A 10687-nucleotide genomic window follows, 5' to 3' on the forward strand; every position below is an offset into this window, starting at 1 on the left:
CCAAACCAGGAAAAACCCAGGATCAGTTGAAAAAAGTATGTGAAGAATGCCAAAGTATGAGTCTGATGAGTGAAATCCCAGGCCTAACCTAGTCCTAACATGCGTTATCCATTAAAATATTGTTCGAAACCTGGTTTAATCTACTGTTTCAGTGTGGTACCACATTACTATGTGATCCAAACCAGAAAATAACCCAGGATCTGTTCAACGAGTATGTGAAGTGTGCGAAAGTATGAGTCTGATGAGGTCAAATCCCAGACCTATCCCACACTTAACTTGCGTTATCCTCTAAAATATTGATCGAAACCGGGTTTAATCGACTGTTTCAGTGTGGTACCACATTACTACGTGATCCAAACCGGAAAAAACCCAGGATCAGTTCAACAAGTATGTGAAGAATGCGAAAGTATGAGTCTGATGAGTGAAAATCCCAGGGCTAACCTAGACCTAACATGCGTTATCCCCTAAAATATTCATCCAAACCAGGTTTAATGGACTGTTTCAGTGTGGTACCACTTTACTACGTGATCCAAAGCAGAAAAAACCCGCGGCCACGTCAACATGTATGTTAAAACTGCGTAAGTGTGACCCTGATGAGGGCAAATCCCAGGCCTAACCTAGGCCTAACATGCGTTGTCCTCTAAAATATTGATGGATACGAGGTTGAATTGACTGTTTCAGTGTTGTACTTCATTACTACGTGATGCAATCCAGAAAAGCCCAGGATCTAGCCATCAAGTATGAGAAATATGCGAAAGAATGAGCCTGATGAGAGCAAATCCCAGACCTCACATAGACCTAACATGAATTATTCTGTAAAATATTGATCAAAACCAAGTTTAATTGACTGTTTCAGTGTGGTACCACATTACTACGTGATCCAATCCAGAAATAGCCCAGGATCCAGCCATGAAGTATGAGAAATATGCGAAAGTATGAGCCTGATGGGGGCAAATCCTAGACCTAACCCAGACCTAACATGCGTTATCCTCTAAAATATTTATCAAGACCAGGTTTAATTGAATGTTTCAGTGTGGTACCACATTACTACGTGATCCAATCCAGAAAATAACCCAGGATCTGTTAAACGAGTATGTGAAGTGTGCGAAAGTATGAGCCTGATGAGAGCAAATCACAGGGCTAACCTAGACCTAACATGCGTTATCCTCTAAAATATTGATCCAAACCAGGTTTAATGGACTGTTTCAGTGTGGTACCACTTTACTACGTGATCCAAAGCAGAAAAAAACCCTCGATCAGGTCAACATGTATGTTAAAACTGCGAAAGTATGACCCTGATGAGGGCAAATCCCAGGCCTAACCTAGACCTAACATGCGTTGTCCCCTAAAATATTGATGGAAACCAGGTTTAATTGACTGTTTCAGTGTTGTACTTCATTACTACGTGATGCAATCCAGTAAAAGCCCAGGATCTAGCCATCAAGTATGAGAAATATGCGAATGAATGAGCCTGATGAGAGCAAATCCCAGACCTAACCTAGACCTAACATGAATTGTTCTCTAAAATATTGATCAAAACCAGGTTTAATTGACCGTTGCAGTGAGGTACCACATTACTACGTGAACCAATCCAGAAATAGCCCAGGATCCAGCCATGAAGTATGAGAAATATGCGAAAGTATGAGCCTGATGAGCGCAAATCCTAGACCTAACCCAGACCTAACATGCGCTATCCTCTAAGACATTGATCGAAACTAGTTTTAATTGACTGTTTCACCGTGGTACCACATTACTACGTGATCCAAACCAGTAAAAACCCAGGATCCGTTCAACAAGTATGTGAAGAATGCGAAAGTATGAGTCTGATGAGTGAAAAACCCCGGCCTAACCTAGACCTAACATGCATTATCCTCAAAAATATTGATCGAAACCTGGTTTAATTGACTGTTTCAGTGTGTTACCACATTACTATGTGATCCAAACCAGAAAATAAGCCAGGATCTGTTCAACGAGTATGTGAAGTGTGCGAAAGTATGAGTCTGATGAGGGCAAATCCCAGACCTATCCCAGACCTAACTTGCGTTGTCCTCTATGATATTCATGGAAACCAGGTTTAATTGACTGTTTCAGTGTTGTACTTCATTACTACATGATCCAATCCAGAAATAGCCCAGGATCTAGCCACGAAGTATGAGAAATATGCGAATGTATGAGCCTGACGAGGGCAAATCCTAGACCTAACCCAGACCTAGCATGCGTTATCCTCTAAAATATTTATCAAGACCAGGTTTAATTGATTGTTTCAGTGTGGTCCCACATTACTACGTGATCCAAACCAGAAAAAACCCTGTATCTGTTCAACAAGTATGTGAAGAATGCGAAAGTATGAGTCTGATGAGAGAAAATCCCAGGGCTAACCTAGACCTAACAAGCGTTGTCCTCTAAAATATTGCTGGAAACCAGGTTTAATTGACTGTTTCAGTGATGCACTTCATTACTACGTGATCCAAACCAGTAAAAACCCCGGATCCGTTCAACAAGTATGTGAAGAATGCGAAAGTATGAGTCTGATGAGTGCAAATCCCCGGCCTAACCTAGACCTAACATGCGTTATCCTCAAAAATATTGATCGAAACCTGGTTTAATCGACTGTTTCAGTGTGGTACCACATTACTACGTGATCCAATCCAGAGATAGCCCAGGATCTAGCCATGAAATATGAGAAATATGCGAAAGTATGAGCCTGACGAGGGCAAATCCTAGACCTAACCCAGACCTAACATGCGTTATCCTCTAAAATATTTATCAAGGCCAGGTTTAATTGATTGTTTCAGTGTGGTCCCACATTACTACGTGATCCAAACCAGAAAAAACCCAGGATCCGTTCAACAAATATGTGAAGAATGCGAAAGTATGAGTCTGATGAGTGAAAATCCCAGACCTATCCCAGACCTAACATGCGTTATTCTCTAAAATATTTATCAAGACCAGGTTTAATTGATTGTTTCAGTGTGGTCCCACATTACTACGTTATCCAAACCAGAAAAAACCCAGGATCCGTTCAACAAGTATGTGAAGAATGCGAAAGTATGAGTGTGATCAGTGAAAAACCCCGGCCTAACCTAGACCTAACATGCGTTATCCTCAAAAATATTGATCGAAACCTGGTTTAATCGTCTGTTTCAGTGTGGTACCACATTACTATGTGATCCAAACCAGAAAAAACCCTGTATCTGTTCAACAAGTATGTGAAGAATGCGAAAGTATGAGTCTCATGAGTGAAAATCCCAGGGCTAACATAGACCTAGCAAGCGTTATCCTCTAAAATATTTATCAAGACCAGGTTTAATTGACTGTTTCAGCGTGGTACCACATTACTACGTGATCCAAACCAGAAAAAAACCCAGGACCTGTTCAACAAGTATTTGAAGTATGCGAAAGTATGAGTCTGATGAGGGCAAATCCCAGGCCTAAACTAGACCTAACGTGCGTTATCCTCAAAAATATTGATCAAAACCTGGTTTAATCGACTGTTTCAGTGTGGTACCACATTACTATGTGATCCAAACCAGAAAATAACCCAGGATCTGTTCAACGAGTATGTGAAGTGTGCGAAAGTATGAGTATGATGAGGGCAAATCCCAGACATATCCCAGACCTAACATGCGTTATCCTCTAAAATATTTATCAAGACCAGGTTTAATTGATTGTTTCAGTGTGGTCCCACATTACTACGTGATACAATCCAGAAACAGCCCAGGATCCAGCCATGAAGTATGAGAAATCTGCGAAAGTATGAGCCTGATGAGGGCAAATCCTAGACCTAACCCAAACCTAACATGCGTTATCCTCTAAAATATTTATCAAGACCAGGTTTAATTGAATGTTTCAGTGTGGTACCACATTACTACGTGATCCAAACCAGTAAAAACCCAGGATCCGTTCAACAAGTATGTGGAGAATGCGAAAGTATGAGTTTGATGAGTGAAAATCCTCGGCCTAACCTAGACCTAACATGCGTTATCCTCAAAAATATTCATGGAACCCAGGTTTAATTGACTGTTTCAGTGTTGCACTTCATTACTACGTGATCCAAACCAGTAAAAACCCAGTATCCGTTCAACAAGTATGTGAAGAATGCGAAAGTATGAGTCTGATGAGTGAAAATCCCCGGCCTAAGCTAGACCTAACATGCGTTATCCTCAAGAATATTGATCGAAACCAGGTTTAATCGACTGTTTCAGTGTGGTACCACACTACTACGTGACCCAATCCGGAAAAAACCCAGGACCTGTTCAACAAGTGTGTGAAGAACGCGAAAGTATGAGCCTGATGAGGGCAAATCCCAGTCCTATCCCAGACCTAACTTGCGTTATCCTCAAAAATATTGATCGAAACCTAATTTAATCGACTGTTTCAGTGTGGTACCACATTACTACGTGATCCAATCCAGAAATAGCTGAGGATCTAGCCATAAAGTATGAGAAATATGCGAAAGTATGAGCCTGACGAGGGCAAATCCTAGACCTAACCCAGACCTAACATGCGTTATCCTCTAAAATATTTATCAAGACCAGGTTTAATTGAATGTTTCAGTGTGGTACCACATTACTACGTGAACCAAACCAGAAAAAACCCTGTATCTGTTCAACAAGTATGTGAAGAATGCGAAAGTATGAGTGTGATGAGTGAAAACGCCGGCCTAACCTAGACCTAACATGCGTTATCCTCAAAAATAATGATCGAAACCTGGTTTAATCGTCTGTTTCAGTGTGGTACCACATTACTATGTGATCCAAACCAGAAAATAACCCAGGATCTGTTCAACGAGTATGTGAAGTGTGCGAAAGTATGAGTCTGATGAGGGCAAATCCCAGACCTATCCGAGACCTAACATGCATTATCCTCTAAAATATTTATCAAGACCAGGTTTAATTGATTGTTTCAGTGTGGTCCCACATTACTACGTGATACAATCCAGAAACAGCCCAGGATCTAGCCATGAAGTATGAGAAATATGCGAAAGTATGAGCCTGATGAGGGCAAATGCTAGACCTAACCCAAACCTAACATGCGTTATCCTCTAAAATATTTATCAAGACCAGGTTTAATTGAATGATTCAGTGTGGTGCCACATTACTACGTGATCCAAACCAGTAAAAACCCAGGATCCGTTCAACAAGTATGTGGAGAATGCGAAAGTATGAGTTTGATGAGTGAAAATCCTCGCCCTAACCTAGACCTAACATGCGTTATCCTCAAAAATATTGATCGAAACCAGGTTTAATCGACTGTTTCAGTGTGGCACCACATTACTACGTGATCCAAACCAGTAAAAACCCAGGATCCGTTCAACAAGTATGTGGAGAATGCGAAAGTATGAGTCCGATGAGTGAAAATACTCGGCCTAACCTAGACCTAACATGCGTTGTCCTCTAAAATATTGATGGAAACCAGGTTTAATTGACTGTTTCAGTGTTGCACTTCATTACTACGTGATCCAAACCGGTAAAAACCCAGGATCCGTTCAACAAGTATGTGAAGAATGCGAAAGAATGAGTGTGATGAGGGCAAATCCCAGGCCTAACCTAGACCTAACATGAATTATTCTCTAAAATATTAATCGAAACCTAGTTTGATCGACTGTTTCAGTGTGTTGCCACATTACTACGTGATCCAATCCAGAAATAGCTGAGGATCTAGCCATGAAGTATGAGAAATATGCGAAAGTATGAGCCTGATGAGGGCAAATCCTAGACCTAACCCAAACCTAACATGCGTTATCCTCTAAAATATTTATCAAGACAAGGTTTAATTGAATGTTTCAGTGTGGTACCACATTACTACGTGATCCAAACCAGTAAAAACCCAGGATCCGTTCAACAAGTATGTGCAGAATGCGAAAGTATGAGTTTGATGAGTGAAAATCCTCGGCCTAACCTAGACCTAACATGCGTTATCCTCAAAAATATTGATCGAAACCAGGTTTAATCGACTGTTTCAGTGTGGCACCACATTACTACGTGATCCAAACCAGTAAAAACCCAGGATCCGTTCAACAAGTATGTGGAGAATGCGAAAGTATGAGTCCGATGAGTGAAAATCCTCGGCCTAACCTAGACCTAACATGCGTTGTCCTCTAAAATATTGATGGAAACCTGGTTTAATCGACTGTTTCAGTGTGGTACCACATTACTATGTGATCCAAACCAGAAAATAATCCAGGATCTGTTCAACGAGTATGTGAAGTGTGCGAAAGTATGAGTATGATGAGGGCAAATCCCAGACCTATCCCAGACCTAACATGCATTATCCTCTAAAATATTTATCAAGACCAGGTTTAATTGATTGTTTCAGTGTGGTCCCACATTACGACGTGACATAATCCAAAAACAGCCCAGGATCTAGCCATGAAGTATCAGAAATATGCGAAAGTATGAGCCTGATGAGGGCAAATCCCAGACCTATCCCAGACCTAACATGCATTATCCTCTAAAATATTTATCAAGACCAGGTTTAATTGATTGTTTCAGTGTGGTCCCACATTACTACGTGACACAATCCAGAAACAGACCAGGATCTAGCCATGAAGTATGAGAAATATGCGAAAGTATGAGCCTGATGAGGGCAAATCCTAGACCTAACCCAGACCTAACATGCGTTATCCTCTAAAATATTTATCAAGACCAGGTTTAATTGATTGTTTCAGTGTGTTCCCACATTACTACGTGATCCAAACCAGAAAAAACCCTGTATCTGTTCAACAAGTATGTGAAGAATGCGAAAGTATGAGTCTGATGAGTGAAAATCCCAGGGCTAACCTAGACCTAACAAGCGTTATCCTCTAAAATATTTATCAAGACCAGGTTTAATTGACTGTTTCAGCGTGGTACCACATTACTACGTGATCCAAACCAGTAAAAACCCAGGATCCGTTCAACAAGTATGTGGAGAATGCGAAAGTATCAGCCTGATGAGAGCAAATCCTAGACCTATCCCAAACCTAACATGCGTTATCCCCTAAAATATTTATCAAGACCAGGTTTAATTGAATGTTTCAGTGTGGTACCACATTACTACGTGATCCAAACCAGTAAAAACCCAGGATCCGTTCAACAAGCATGTGGAGAATGCGAAAGTATGAGTCTGATGAGTGAAAATCCCCGGCCTAACCTAGACCTAACATGCGTTATCCTCAAAAATATTGATCGAAACCAGGTTTAATCGACTGTTTCAGTGTGGCACCACATTACTACGTGATCCAAACCAGAAAAAAACCCAGGACCTGTTCAACAAGTATTTGAAGTATGCGAAAGTATGAGTCTGATGAGGGCAAATCCCAGGCCTAAACTAGACCTAACATGCGTTATCCTCAAAAACATTGATCAAAACCTGGTTTAATCGACAGTTTCAGTGTGGTACCACATTACTATGTGATCCAAACCAGAAAATAACCCAGGATCTGTTCAACGAGTATGTGAAGTGTGCGAAAGTATGAGTATGATTAGGGCAAATCCCAGACATATCCCAGACCTAACATGCGTTATCCTCTAAAATGTTTATCAAAACCAGGTTTAATTGATTGTTTCAGTGTGGTCCCACATTACTACGTGATCCAAACCAGAAAAAACCCAGGATCCGTCCAGCAAGTATGTGAAGAATGCGAAAGTAAGAGTCTGATGAGTGAAAATCCCCGGCCTAACCTGGACCTAACATGCGTTTTCCTCAAAAATATTGAGCGAAACCAAGTTTAATCGACTGTTTCTGTGTGGTACCACACTACTACGTGACCCAAACCGGAAAAAACCCAGGATCTGTTCAACAAGTATGTGAAAAACGCGAAAGTATGAGCCTGATGAGGGCAAATCCCAGACCTATCCCAGACCTAACTTGCGTTATCCTCAAAAATATTTATCAAGACCAGGTTTAATTCATTGTTTCAGTGTGGTCCCACATTACTACGTGATCCAAACCAGAAAAAACGCAGGATCCGTTCAACAAGTATGTGAAGAATGCGAAAGTATGAGTCTGATGAGTGAAATTCCCCGGCCTAACCTAGACCTAACATGCGTTATCCTCAAAAATATTGATCGAAACCAGGTTTAATCGACTGTTTCAGTGTGGTACCACATTACTACGTGAACCAAACCAGAAAAAACCCTGTATCTGTTCAACAAGTATGTGAAGAATGCGAAAGTATGAGTGTGATGAGTGAAAAACGCCGGCCTAACCTAGACCTAACATGCGTTATCCTCAAAAATATTGTTCGAAACCTGGTTTAAACGTCTGTTTCTGTGTGGTACCACATTACTATGTGACCCAAACCAGAAAAAACCCTGTATCTGTTCAACAAGTATGTGAAGAATGCGAAAGTATGAGTCTGATGAGTGAAAATCCAAGGGCTAACATAGACCTAACAAGCGTTATCCTCTAAAATATTTATCAAGACCAGGTTTAATTGACAGTTTCAGCGTGGTACCACATTACTACGTGACACAATCCAGAAACAGCCCAGGATCTAGCCATGAAGTATGAGAAATATGCGAAAGTATGAGCCTGATGAGGGCAAATCCTAGACCTAACCCAAACCTAACATGCGTTATCCTCTAAAATATTTATCAAGACCAGGTTTAATTGAACGTTTCAGTGTGGTACCACATTACTACGTGATCCAAACCAGTAAAAACCCAGGATCCGTTCAACAAGTATTTGAAGTATGCGAAAGTATGAGTCTGATGAGGGCAAATCCCAGGCCTAAACTAGACCTAACATGCGTTATCCTCGAAAATAGTGATCAAAACCTGGTTTAATCGACTGTTTCAGTGTGGTACCACATTACTATGTGATCCAAACCAGAAAATAATCCAGGATCTGTTCAACGAGTATGTGAAGTGTGCGAAAGTATGAGTATGATGAGGGCAAATCCCAGACCTATCCCAGACCTAACATGCATTATCCTCTAAAATATTTATCAAGACCAGGTTTAATTGATTGTTTCAGTGTGGTCCCACATTACTACGTGACACAATCCAGAAACAGCCCAGGATCTAGCCATGAAGTATGAGAAATATGCGAAAGTATGAGCCTGATGAGGGCAAATCCTAGACCTAACCCAGACCTAACATGCGTTATCCTCTAAAATATATATCAAGACCAGGTTTAATTGATTGTTTCAGTGCGTTCCCACATTACTACGTGATCCAAACCAGAAAAAACCCTGTATCTGTTCAACAAGTATGTGAAGAATGCGAAAGTATGAGTCTGATGAGTGAAAATCCCAGGGCTAACCTAGACCTAACAAGCGTTATCCTCTAAAATATTTAACAAGACCAGGTTTAATTGACTGTTTCAGCGTGGTACCACATTACTACGTGATCCAAACCAGAAAAAACCCAGGACCTGTTCAACAAGTATTTGAAGTATGCGAAAGTATGAGTCTGATGAGGGCAAATCCCAGGCCTAAACTAGACCTAACATGCGTTATCCTCAAAAACATTGATCAAAACCTGGTTTAATCGACTGTTTCAGTGTGGTACCACATTACTATGTGATCCAAACCAGAAAATAACCCAGGATCTGTTCAACGAGTATGTGAAGTGTGCGAAAGTATGAGTATGATGAGGGCAAATCCCAGACCTATCCCAGACCTAACATGCGTTATCCTCTAAAATATTTATCAAGACCAGGTTTAATTGATTGTTTCAGTGTGTTCCCACATTACTACGTGATCCAAACCAGAAAAAACCCAGGACCTGTTCAACAAGTATTTGAAGTATGCGAAAGTATGAGACTGATGAGGGCAAATCCCAGGCCTAAACTAGACCTAACATGCGTTATCCTCAAAAACATTGATCAAAACCTGGTTTAATCGACTGTTTCAGTGTGGTACCACATTACTATGTGATCCAAACCAGAACATAACCCAGGATCTGTTCAACGAGTATGTGAAGTGTGCGAAAGTATGAGTATGATTAGGGCAAATCCCAGACATATCCCAGACCTAACATGCGTTATCCTCTAAAATGTTTATCAAGACCTGGTTTAATTGATTGTTTCAGTGTGGTCCCACATTACTACGTGATCCAAACCAGAAAAAACCCAGGATCCGTCCAACAAGTATGTGAAGAATGCGAAAGTATGAGTCTGATGAGTGAAAATCCCCGGCCTAACCTAGACATAACATGCGTTATCCTCAAAAATATTGAGCGAAACCAGGTTTAATCGACTGTTTCTGTGTGGTACCACACTACTACGTGACCCAAACCGGAAAAAACCCAGGATCTGTTCAACAAGTATGTGAAAAACGCGAAAGTATGAGCCTGATGAGGGCAAATCCCAGACCTATCCCAGACCTAACTTGCGTTATCCTCAAAAATATTTATCAAGACCAGGTTTAATTCATTGTTTCAGTGTGGTCCCACATTACTACGTGATCCAAACCAGAAAAAACGCAGGATCCGTTCAACAAATATGTGAAGAATGCGAAAGTATGAGTCTGATGAGTGAAATTCCCCGGCCTAACCTAGACCTAACATGCGTTAACCTCAAAAATATTGATCGAAACCAGGTTTAATCGACTGTTTCACTGTGGTACCACATTACTACGTGAACCAAACCAGAAAAAACCCTGTATCTGTTCAACAAGTATGTGAAGAATGCGAAAGTATGAGTGTGATGAGTCAAAAACGCCGGCCTAACCTAGACCTAACATGCGTTATCCTCAAAA

This window comes from Colletes latitarsis, unplaced genomic scaffold (assembly GCF_051014445.1).
Source record: "Colletes latitarsis isolate SP2378_abdomen unplaced genomic scaffold, iyColLati1 scaffold0023, whole genome shotgun sequence".
NCBI classification, from domain to species: Eukaryota; Metazoa; Arthropoda; class Insecta; order Hymenoptera; family Colletidae; genus Colletes; species Colletes latitarsis.